The 12,440-nt window shown below is 42.2% G+C and overlaps 1 long non-coding RNA gene across 1 annotated transcript in view; it reads right to left on the bottom strand.

Annotated features, from left to right (window-relative positions):
* Positions 1-2,587: 2,587 nt before the first annotated feature.
* Positions 2,588-12,440, bottom strand: part of LOC141110914 (uncharacterized) — a 71,075-nt gene continuing 61,222 nt past the window's right edge. The window contains exon 4 of the long non-coding RNA XR_012236350.1: positions 2,588-7,924. This is a non-coding gene — a long non-coding RNA (uncharacterized lncRNA). The remainder of the gene's footprint in view (positions 7,925-12,440) is intronic.

Genomic DNA, 12,440 nt, shown 5'->3' on the forward strand with positions numbered 1-12,440 from the left:
ACGATGCCACTGAGACTGACAACTATGTTTTCCGTGCCACATATGGAGAAGGACTTTGCATCTACAGAAGATGATGCAGTGTGTTTTTGATTGGACTGATTTATTTTTATTTTTTGTTTATGTGATAAGTGTCGGGTTCATTGGGGTCTCTGAAGGGCATGGTGGGTGATCTGTATTATAATTGCTGTGAGGCTTATGCCTCAACAGGGGGGAAATGTTGTAGAATCTCATATTAGCCAAAGTATTTCATATTATTCATATTGATTTGCATATATTTTATTGATAATAATAATAATAATTATTATTATTATTATATAGTAGTGGTTTTATCAATATTATCATTCAATAAGTAAAGCAACAATTATTAATCTTTAATAATGTATACTGTGTTTTCCATAGATTTAGAAAGTCTTCATTTTCAAGTGTTGAACTTTAAATGACCTCTGCTTTATGACAAGTACTTGTAAACATGTGTTCTCGAAAATGTATTAAGATAGTCTACTGAGTGAAAGTTCATTAGAATAGATTCAAGTTATATAGAATTGTCTCAAGTGTTTGAAATGCATATAAATCAGACAGATAAAGATAAGAAAACAGGTGGTTTAGAAATAATTAAAGTTATGTACAGTACATTAAATTAAGTTTGACAGGGTCAAACAAAGGTCTGCTTGTGTCCTCATTAAAACTGTTAAAATACATGCATATAGTGAAACATATAAAACATCTGGTGGGGTTATTGAAAGTTCATTTTCCCAAAAGTCATAAATCTGTAATTCTTGAACTTAGTTAAATCTTATTAAGATGAGGAGAGTTTGATAACACAGCTGGGTGCCAGACTGTCTCTACACAGGTGTTTTTAATTGGACAAAACCAGTTATAAATCACTTTAATGAACATATAGGAATTTTTTGAATAATTAAGTTTATCTGGTTGTAGAACAGGTGTCAGATTTATGGTTAGTTACATTGACGTAGATCTTAGCGACCAATCATATGTAAGAGAGATGGTTAAGATAAGACTTGTAAAAGGGTATATAAATGCAAGCTCTACAATTGTTAGACAGACAAGTCAGATAGGAGCTCATAAGGCTGAACTCTGTGTATGCTGCCCTATTGCAAGGGTCATAGAGGTCAGAACCAATGGGCAAATATCTGTCCGTAACTTGTCTCCTCGTACGAGCCAGAGAAGACTTCTTAACTTGTTCCAGAGTGTGGTCTCAGGTTAATTTCCCTCACGAACTTGGTCGAGTTGGAACCCAGAACTCTGTGAGGGGACCAGACCACCAGTCAATCGACTGGTTTCTATTAGGTGACGGGTTCCCAAGAATTGGCAGAAAATACCAATCCTGGTTCGAGGTGAGAACAATTCACAATTCTTTCAATTTGGTTAGAGGATAAGAATACCTATATCCAATATGTTTGCATTGTAAGAAACTGTATAAATTAGACCTGTATCTTGTAATACTTTGAACATAAACCTGTATGTTATCAGCTGTTAATAAACCTGCATCCTCGGCGGAAAGCGGTGGCTCTCCTCCTCGGCGGGAAGCGGCAGCGCTCCCCTCTTCGGGGGAAGCAGCGGCTCCTGTGTCCACTCGGCTCCTCAGGCTTTCTCCGCCATGTCGCAGTGCTCTGCGCCCCGAGCCCACCCTGTTTTGAAGACTATTAGAGCCTCTGGTTCTAATCACGTGCGTCAAAATACACCCCCCCCGCTTATCCCCGCCATAGTATTTCATCCGGCCTCCTGAAAGGGGCCAGGCACATGAATAGGGAGGGCGACGGAGGCGTCAGGGGGGCGGCGCCCATGCGCCAACAATGCATGGACCGCCACTGTTAGGGGGTTGGGGAGGGAGCTGCAAATAGGTTTTTTTTACCTTAAGGCAAAGAATGCCTTAAGGTAAAAAAATCTTCTACTTTAACAACCACTTAAGGTAAAAAATGTCCCAGCGGTTGTATCACCCCCTTATCTCCCTTTATACTTACCTGAGTCCTGTCTCAATCCAGCACTGTGTCTGTCTACAGCAGTGCTGGACTCTCTCCTCACAGGCTCAGAGACAGCAGCAGGACCCATTGGCTTTGAATAAGAGACAAGATGACACCTATACCTGTAGTGAGACATTTTGTGGCATGTATTTTAGTGTCCCAACTAAAATAGATCATGTATTTTTAAAAACTGGAGGTGAGGAGGTCTTGAACTGTTCAGATACTCTGTACCTGCAGAGTTTAAACTGAGACCTAGACATTTATTTCTGTAAACCATTTTGTAAATATATGCAAAGACAATGCAAGACATTTTGCCATCTTTCCTAGATGTTTTTCCCCCTGGCAGCAGAATTTTGATAGAAAAAATGCTTCATGCTCATAAACACATGTAAAGCATTTAGGCGCATCAAGTTGTTTGGCGGTAATTCATTTAATTGTCTAGAAGCATAATTTATGCTGGCCATTGAAATGAATAAACCTTCAAGCGTTAAACGCGCCTAGTTTTAACACGTTTAGATACATTGACAGGCATTATGTGTTTTTTCTGCCAAAATGCTGCTGCTCCTGGATGCGTTAAACAAGTCTAGTGTGCATGAGGCATATAGATTTGTAATTTTTTTTATGCTTGGTATTCTTATACCTGGTAATTATGATTATTTTCTATTTGCACGAATAGGCTTGCTAAATTGTTACTTGATGTGTTTATTTCCTGAAGAAGCACTGGTTGCATTCTGTGGAAATACTTTGTGAAATTCAGCAACTTTCTTTGAATAAAAACCTATGAGCGCTGGTACCCTTGGACATGTTCTCTATACTTGAGCTTGATTGGGGAAGCCTTGTTGCATGAAAAGCACTCCACCTAGCCAAGGTGTGATTTACCTTTACAGCTAAAATAAATCTATCGATTTATAATTATTATTATTATTATTTTGAATTTTTTTTTTATTATAGGTAGCAGATTCCAACGGTGAATATTTCTTTAAATCATCTAAACTGTTTGAAAGTCCTGTGCACATGGAGGAAGCAGAAGATGTTCTCTGCATTTTACAGGCAGGTATGTTACTGAAAGGTTTAACAGTAGTATGGGTATGCAAAACCCATTTTTTTGCCATTGCATTTTTTAGATATTTCCCTTTGGCATGTTAGGATGAACACCAGACAAACTGTTTAATGCACAGGTGAAATCCATACACAAGTATTATACTCCCCAGAGGCTTGTAATTCTGTTCTGCTAGTCTGATTTCAACACCTCTGCTACACTGCATGGCCAAGAAGCTGAATCCACTATTTGACAGTTCAGCTCTACAGCTTCAAGTGACCACTGCTTAACCGCCTGCTGCACAATCACAGACATGTACCTCATTGTGTTCAAGTGGTTTAGACCTTGGCCATGGCTTCAGCTGTCAGCTATAACCCCGGTATTACAATTTTAAGCCGGCGATTCCCTAACTTGTAAAAGTGATCCAAGTGGCTGATTTTTGCACCACACACATGTGAGGTATCGCTGCAAACATTAGAGCAATAATTATAGCTCTAGACCTCCTTTGTACCTCTGAACTGGTAACCTGTAAAAAAAATTAAATTGTCACCTATGGAGATTTTTATGTATCGTAATTTGTCACCATTTCACGAGCGCACACAATTTTAAAGCGTGACATGTTAGGTATCTATTTACTCGGTGTAACATCATCTTTTATATTTTACAAAAAAAAAAACTGATTTTGATATTGTGTTTTTTGCATTAAAAGTGATTAAAATTTTTTTTTTTTTTTTTTTTTTTAATTTGCATTCGAAAAATCACGGCGCAAATACTGCGTGACATAAAAAAATTGCAACAACCACCATTTTATTCTCTAGGGCCTCTGCTAAAAAATATGTAGAGTGTTTGGGGGTTCTAAGTAATTTTCTAGCAAAAAATACTGATTGTTACATATAAACAAAGTGTCAGAAAATTGAATAAACTATAATGACTGCGCTTAGGGCAATGTGTAGGTATGCAGCCCCCCTAAGGAAGCTCCCCAGAGGTTCCTCCTGAAATGAATATGTATGTGAATGGGGTGGTGGCGCTCCCTAGACTTGATTGGGCAGATAAGTGGTAGAAAATGACAGACGTAATAGAGACCAATATACTGGCTCCTCGGCGGATGACCCCACCGGAGCAGGTTGTGTAAATAGATACCAGACAACTGTGAGGTGACAGCACTCCCTATAGGGGATATACAGCATAGGTAAGTATGCAAAATAAAATAAAAATATAAAATAATGAGAAATAATATAGTAATGAAAATTATTGCAACCTCCTCACCATAAGTGATAGTGTTGGTAGGTGTACCTACCCTGATTATACATACATCACATGTGAGTGAAACCATACATAGTGCCTTATATAGTATAAGCTTTCACATAAGTGCACACACTTTGGTAGTATGTAATACTACACCTGTGACTAAAATACAAGTGGTGATAACCTCAAAATAACAAAGGTAGCGGTAAGCCTATAAGTGACCATATGATTGAGCACCTAGATATATATTAGGCATCTACCAAATTATGAATTCATAAACATAATCAGTGAACAAGAATCATTTAAACCTTAATTAGTTTTAAATCTTAATCAATTTTTAAAGTGTTTGTAAACAATCCACAATTCTAGGGAGCGCCACCACCCCATTCACATACATATTCAAAGTGTCAGAAAAGACCTGGTCTTCAAGTGGTTAGAGATTGGATAATGAATCAACATTATGATCAGTGGCGGCTGGTGCTCAAAATTTTTGGGGGGGTGCAAACAAACAGAAAAATTCAGAAAAAAAACCCATCAATTGCAGCCTCACTGTGCCATCAAATGCAGCCACTGTGCCCATCAATTGCCACCACTGTGCCATCAAACGCAGCCACTGCGCCATATCAAATGCTCCCACTGTGCCCCATCAAATGCTCCCACTGTGCCATATCAAATGCTGCCAGTGTGCCCCCCGCCCACCGTCTGCACTTACCCTGTCTCGGTGGGACAGCTCTTCGATGTCTTCTCCCGTCCTTTCTTCCCGTCCTCTGCTATGATTAGACGCCTGATAGGCATCCAATCACAGCGCCTGTCGTTTCAGCCAATCAGGTGATGATTAACAGATCAGAGCACCTGATTGGCAGAGAGGCAGTTTAGTGTTAGGAAAGCGAATATCCATTTGCTTTTCTAACACAGATGAGTGACCTGTGAGCGCCCAGCATGGTGCTCACAGGTCACCTTTTTTGACGCCTATTAGAGCCTATGGCTCTAATCAGGTGCTTCAAAAACACCCCCCGCCGCTGTAATTCAGGCGCCTGGCACCCGAAAAGGGGCTGGGCGCCTGAATAGTGGGTGGCAGCGGTGGCCATAGATAGATTCATGCAATGCATCTATTGGTGATAGAGGGGGTGGCAGGAGAGAAAGGGCGGCGTCTGTGTGCCCTTATGGACACTGATGATGATTTCAATTCTTGGATCCATGAGCAGTTTGGAGGCAGAGAGGTGATTTGGACTGTATCAGGCAATAGGGATGCCACCTGCCTGCTTTTGTTTGTAATACTGACTGCATAGAAAAACAAACCCTTTTGTAGCTAAAATTGTACATATGCATACTGGACTTCTGTTTTGAAAACTCGCATATAAAAGTACCAATGGACATACTTCTTTTAAAGCCAACACATGTTATAAATGGAAAACCAGCAAATGTAACTCTTTTTTGCAGCTGTGTTTATGAATTATTGCACAAATGGGGTGTTAAAGGTTAAAGGGGTTGTAAACCTACATATTTTTTCACCTTAATGCATCCTATGCATTAAGGTGAAAAAACACCTGGCAGTGACCGGCCCCCAGCCCCCCAGTTTTACTTACCTGAGTCCTCGAACTTGACCCACGGGGATGCGATGTCTCTCTGCCCGGGGTTCTTGACTCTTGATTGGATAGACTGATAGCAGCACAGCCATTGGCTCCCACTGCTTTCAATCAAATCCAATGGCGCGAGCGCCGGGGGCCTGGCCGAGTCCTGCATTCAGCGGCTATGGACGCCAAATGCTGGACTCAAGAGTGCGTCCGCAAGGTAATCCTCTGGGAGAGCGCTTCTCCCAGGGGGTTATCTGATGTGGGGAGGAGCCTCGGGGACCCCAGAAGAGCAGGTTCTGGGCCACACTGTGCAAAACGAGCTGCACAGTGGAGGTAAGTATGATATGTTTGTTATTAAAAAAAAAATCTCCTTACCTTAATTATACAGTACAGGACATATGCATTCTATTCATATACCATAGGACATAGGTTATAGACTCTTATCTTCAGGTAATTGGACACTGGCAAGCTTTTGAGGACTTGGCCCCTGGGGCGCCTCCCCTATAACCCTGCTCCACTCCTTTTGTCCTCAGTATTTTACTAGTGCCTAAAGATTACGGACCTCTTCTCCTTCGTGAATAAATCAGCACCACTGGTTTTATTATTTTTATTTATTATGTTCTTAAGAATTCTTCAGTAAACCTCAATGTCTTCTAATGCCTACAGAGAAGCAGTGCATCCTCAGTAAAACCTTGGGAGTCCTATCTGGACCCTATGGTGTGGGGATGGCCTGAAATTTTGCTTCAGCCACTGGATCTCGCATAGGGTACTCTCCACATGCGTTGTTAGATGCAGGGTCCTATACAGATTCAGGGCTGTGGTTCATCCTTATGGATCCCAGTCCCTGAAGACCCCTTTGGGTATATATTTTTATAAATAAAGTGCAGTGCTCTAACACGTACCCTTTGGTATGTTTTGTAAATGGTTTGTCTCAACACTACATTTGCAGGACAGCTTGTTCTGTTGAAAAACAACAGACTTACTGGCTGGATCACCAAAAAAGAAAATCAACCACTTCCCACCCAAGGATGTCATATGACATGCTTAATTCTGGCACTTCGCTCCTACAAATTACTCAGAACCCCACAAACATATATATATATATATATATATATATATATATATATATATATATATATATATATATATATATATTTTTTTTTTTTTTTTGCAGAGACCCTAGGGAATAAACTGGCGGTCCTTGCAACTTTTTATGTCACACAGTATTTGCGCAGCAATTTTTCAAACGCTTCATGAAAAAAAAGTAAAGTTAGCCCAATTTTTTTGTATAATGTGAAAGATGTTACGCAGAGTAAATAGATACCTCACATGTCACGCTTTAAAATTGCGCACACTTGTGAAATGGCGCCAAACTTTAGTACCTAAAAATCTCCATAGGCAACACTTTAAAAATGTTTACAGGTTACCTGTTTAGAGTTACAGAGGAGGTCTAGTGCTAGAACTATTGCTCTCGCTCAAACATTCGCGGCAATATCTCACGTGTTTGGTTTGAACGCCGTTTACATATGTGGGCGCAACTTTTTTTTAATATTGTTTATTTGAATTTATTTATTTTTACACTTTCCCTTTAAAAAAAAGTTTTTGATCACTTTTATTCCCATTACAAGGAATGTAAACATCCCTTGTAACAGGAATAGTGCGTGGTCCTCTTTATGGAGAGATGTGGGGTCTATAAAAAAAAATACCGGCCTCCAACCTCCCCTAGTGATCCCTGTCCTAGTGATTGTAACCAAGGATTCTCAAATAGGCAGGTTGAGAGGCTCCAGGAGGATTATTTAATTTGGAGGAAACTGTTTTATAAGTTTCCTCTGTGGTTGGTAAAAATCCAATTGGGGACCTGGAGCCTGGATATTTCATAGCGATCTGGGTGGGATGGAATCTCCAATCCTGGGACCGGGTTTTGGGAACAGCCAGGAGTCTGGCTTGTTGATTGTGCAGGTGGGTTCTGGCCTCTACCCTCCCGAGGAGTCCAGGCGTGCAAGAGAGAAGTGTGCCTGTTGGCCCAGGACAGTCTGACACAGCAGTCGGAGGGCCCAAGCCGGTGGGCTGTAGCAGCCAGGAAGCTGTAAGAGAAAGTGTCACCAGAGTTACAGAGTGGGTACCAAACAGGGACACAGTTACAGGGACAAGAGGACCGAGATCAATGCCTGAACAGCAGGACTGACCAGAGAGCCAGGTGGCTCTGTATTTTTGTATTTTCCATTCGTTATTTTATTATTGCTTTGAAGTTGAAACACCTGCGTGGGAATCCTGGATGGACTGTTTTTTTTTCTTTTACCTTAATAAACATGGGTCAAAAAAGCCCTTAAACTGCATATTTGGCGTAGACTCAGCTCACTGGTAAGCTCTACACTGAAGCTAAATAACCCCCAATATATATATATATATATATATATATATATTGGGGGTTATTTAGCTTCAGTGTAGAGCTTACCAGTGAGCTGAGTCTACGCCAAATATGCAGTTTAAGGGCTTTTTTGACCCATGTTTATTAAGGTAAAAGAAAAAATATATATATATTTTAAATATATATATATTTTTTTTTTTTTTTTACTGTATATAAACCTCTAATGAACCAAATGATAAAACTGTGTGAAACACCAGCAAACAAAAACGCTGCTGTACATAATGACCCCAAAAAATATTAAATAATTGAAGTCTAAAATACCTCATATAGTACAATATATACTTAAAAAAAAAAGAAAGTTATCTTAATAATGTGCTATAGGCTGATAAATATTGTTACACTAATGTAGCACCCCCATTAACCCCCAATGGCTGTGGTACCGGTGATTGGGGGTTAAGGGGGGTGCCTGGCTGCCTCATGGTCTGAGGCACACAGACACCCCCAAATTTGGATCTCACAGCCGAGCGCAGCAATCATTGTGCCTTGAGAAGCTCTGATCTCCCTGTCACAGCAGTTCACACTGTGATGTGAACTGCAAACAGGGAAAAACATTTCATTCTAAGTGTTCCCGTAAAGAGAATACTTTGAATTACAGACATCTCAAGTCTCCCGCGAGGTGCTGGAGACTCCTGCATTTCTGTGGCGGCTCCCGCACGCCCGCAAGCGCCTCCCGAACTCCCGGGAATGATCGGTGTGGCGGGAAACAGCTGTGAAGACCGGCTCTGTCCCCGCAGACGTCTCTGCAAACAGCTTCCGCTCCTAGCATTCCCATCAACACTAAAAATCTGTCCTTGTAATTAGGGCTCCGGCTGGCGGCCATTTTGTGGTGGACCAAATTGCATTGATTTTAATGGGAGAATTCTCAAACGTTAGAGAACAAACGTTCTTCTTGTGTTGAGTCTCCGGCTGGGCGCCACCATTTTCCTAAGAAAAACACCTCCTTACAGCATAGGACAAAAAAAAAATTATATATATATATATATATACATACACACACACACACACACACATACACACTAGTTGTTTTTGTTATGTTTTTTACTTTATTTCAGAGCAGATATATAATCTGCTTTGAAGAAAAAAAAAAATAAACAAGTGTATATGCTGACACCTCACCAAAGCCCCCCCCCCCCCCAAAAAAAAATAAAATTTAAATTGTAGAAGAATTCTAAAAAATTAAAAAGTGCAAAAAAATAAAATAAAAAACTACTGACACCACTCTCCCCTGCCCTACCAACACTGTTCACTGCCCCAACCCCCTCCCCCCAAAAAGCATTGTGATAAAAAATTAAGAAACAAATTAAATTGTATAAAAATCAATTATTACAAACAAACAAAAAAACACTGACCCTGTCCACTGCCATATACTACCCACCCCCTTCCCCAGGAGCACTGTGGAAAAATATTAAAAAGGTGATTTAAAAAATATTTTACCGAGGGGGGGGGGGGCGTTGTTTACGCAAGCACCACCTCCCTGAAATGAGTTTACCTCCTCCCTGAAATTAGTTTTTGCAGGTTGGGATGTCTGGAATTACAATACAATTACAATTTAGCGCTCCCTTACATCTTTCACAAAATTAACCCCTTCACTTCTGTCTGATCACTTCTTGCATGCAACAGTAGCTGGCTGCAGGTGTTCCGTCAGATATGGCGACCCGTCAGAATTTATAATGGAAGTGATGTTCCGTCTCCGCCATCTTGCTACACCCCGCAAACCTCCATAGTAACGATACACCGAGAAGGGGGCAAGAGGACATCTTGTTACACCCACCTGAGTTTTGCATTCCACAGTTATTTTTAACAGGAAACGCAGCTTATAAGGTGAAATATAGTATATAGAAATCCCACGGACTGTTTAGATTTTGAATTTTAAAAGCAGTGGTAAACCTGCTGATCTCACAGGTTTGCTAATGTGACAGGACGCCGCTGCTTTTATAATTCAACATGTAAACAGTCCGATGGATTTCCAAATACTGTATTTCACCTTATATGCTCCGTTTCCTGTTAAAAATAACTGTGAAATGCAAAACTCTGGTGGGTGTAACAAGATGTCCGCTTGCCCCCTTCTTGGTGTACTACCGTTACTGTGGAGGAGTGCTGGGTGTAACAAGATGGCGGCGATGGAACGTCCCTTCTGTTACCAATTCTGATGGGTCGCCATATCTGACGGAACACAGGCCTGAGCTACTGGAGCTCCACTCTAGACAGGAAACATGTGACAGGAAATGCAGATGTGACAGGAAACATGTGGCCTCCACTTACTCAAGTTGTGTCTATTGGTTGTTTGTTATATTAAAGTTGATTAAAAAAAGAAAAAAAAACTTAGAGTGGAAGCCACATGTTTCCTGTTGAGAGTGGAACTTCAGTCTGCAGCTTGATACCCTTGAAATGAGACGTAATCATCTACTGCACTTCATAAACAGACACTCAGAGAACTCAGCAGTGGTAATTTACCACTAATTGATAAACGGACACCTAATCCAGGGTGTGGATATGTGATTTGGATGCTCTGGAGCAGCTTGGGATATATTTCTTTATATAATTGACCCTAATAACACATGAGGAGATTTACTAAAGCTGGTACAGCTGTGCATGGTAGCCAATCAGCTTCTAACTTCAGCTTGTTTAACCCCTTTCACACCTAAGGGTAAAACAAATCAAAGCAATTTTGACAACTACTTTGTGCTTCCAGGTGGATTATATCTTGTTTTTTTTCAGGACAGATTGGGGTTTCATTTGGTAGTAAATAGTTATGGATTTCTTCTTTTTTTTTTTTTTTTATTATTATTATCAAAGGAAAACTGGTCCAAAAAAAAAAATCTTTTTTTTTTTTTTAAATTTAGCTGTATATTTCTTGTTGCTACCATAACCTACCACTTAAGAACAACCCAAAATAAATTCCCCTGCTCCTGACAATCACAGTGATATCACATAAGTGTGTGTTATTTGTTGTTTGTACCCGTAGTACAGCCCAGAAACAATAGTGCACATTTTTTTTTTTGACCTACCTAAAACACTCCGACACTAAATGACACTGATGCTACAGTACCTGACCGCGAGATTGTGTTTCCAGCGCGATACCATCGCGCTGGTTCTCGGCGACAGGGTACTGTGAATGTCGCGCTGGCTCACTCATCGGGAAAGGAAAACTTTGTTTTCCTTCCGCGATGAGTGACAGGCAGCGCTGACAGCTGTCTAGTATGAATCCTGAGGCGGGAACACCGCGCCAAATTTTAAATGAAAAAACCGGCGTGGGTTCCCCCCTAGGAGCATACCAGGCCCTTAGGTCTGGCATGGATTGTAAGGGGAACCCCCTATGCCGAAAAATCGGCGTGGGGGTCCCCCCCCAATCCATACCAGACCCTTATCCGAGCACGCAGCCCGGCCGGCCAGGAAAGGGGGTGAGGACGAGCGAGCGCCCCCCCCCCCCTCCTGAGCCGTACCAGGCCGCATGCCCTCAACATGGGGGGGTGGGTGCCTTGGGGGAGGGGGGGCGCCCTGCGGGGCCCCCCCACCCCAAAGCACCTTGTCCCCATGTTGATGAGGACAAGGGCCTCTTCCCGACAACCCTGGCCGTTGGTTGTCGGGGTCTGCGGGCGGGGGGCTTATCGGAATCCGGGGGCCCCCCTTAATAAGGGGGCCCCCAGATCCCGGCCCCCCACCCTGTGTGAATGAGTTTGGGGTACATGGTACCCCTACCCATTCACCTAGGCAAAAGTGTCAATATAAAAAAAACACAGTACACAGGTTTTAAGAATAATTTATTAGTCAGCTCCGGGGTCTTCTTCCGACTTCGGGGGGTCTCCTTCCGACTTCTCCCGGTGTTCGGCCTCTTCTCCCGGGCCCCGCCGCTATCTTCTTCCAGCTCTATTGCCAGCGAGGGGCCCGGTCTGCTGCCGCTGTCTTGTCGCCGCTGTCTCGCCGCCGCTGTCTTGTCGCCGCTGTCTCGCCGCTTCTTCTCTTCTTTTCTTCTTCCCCGATGTTGACACGACGCTCTCTCCGGCTCGAATGCTGTGTGCGAGCTGCGGAGCCATTTATATAGGCGGTAACCCCGCCCCCTTACGACGTCATGGTCCCAGCATGCGCAGGGACTCTGGCGTCATAAGGGGGCGTGGCCCCAGAGTCCCTGCCCATGCTGGGACCATGACGTCGTAAGGGGGCGGGGTTACCGC

Source organism: Aquarana catesbeiana, linkage group LG10 (genome assembly GCF_042186555.1).
Source record: "Aquarana catesbeiana isolate 2022-GZ linkage group LG10, ASM4218655v1, whole genome shotgun sequence".
NCBI classification, from domain to species: Eukaryota; Metazoa; Chordata; class Amphibia; order Anura; family Ranidae; genus Aquarana; species Aquarana catesbeiana.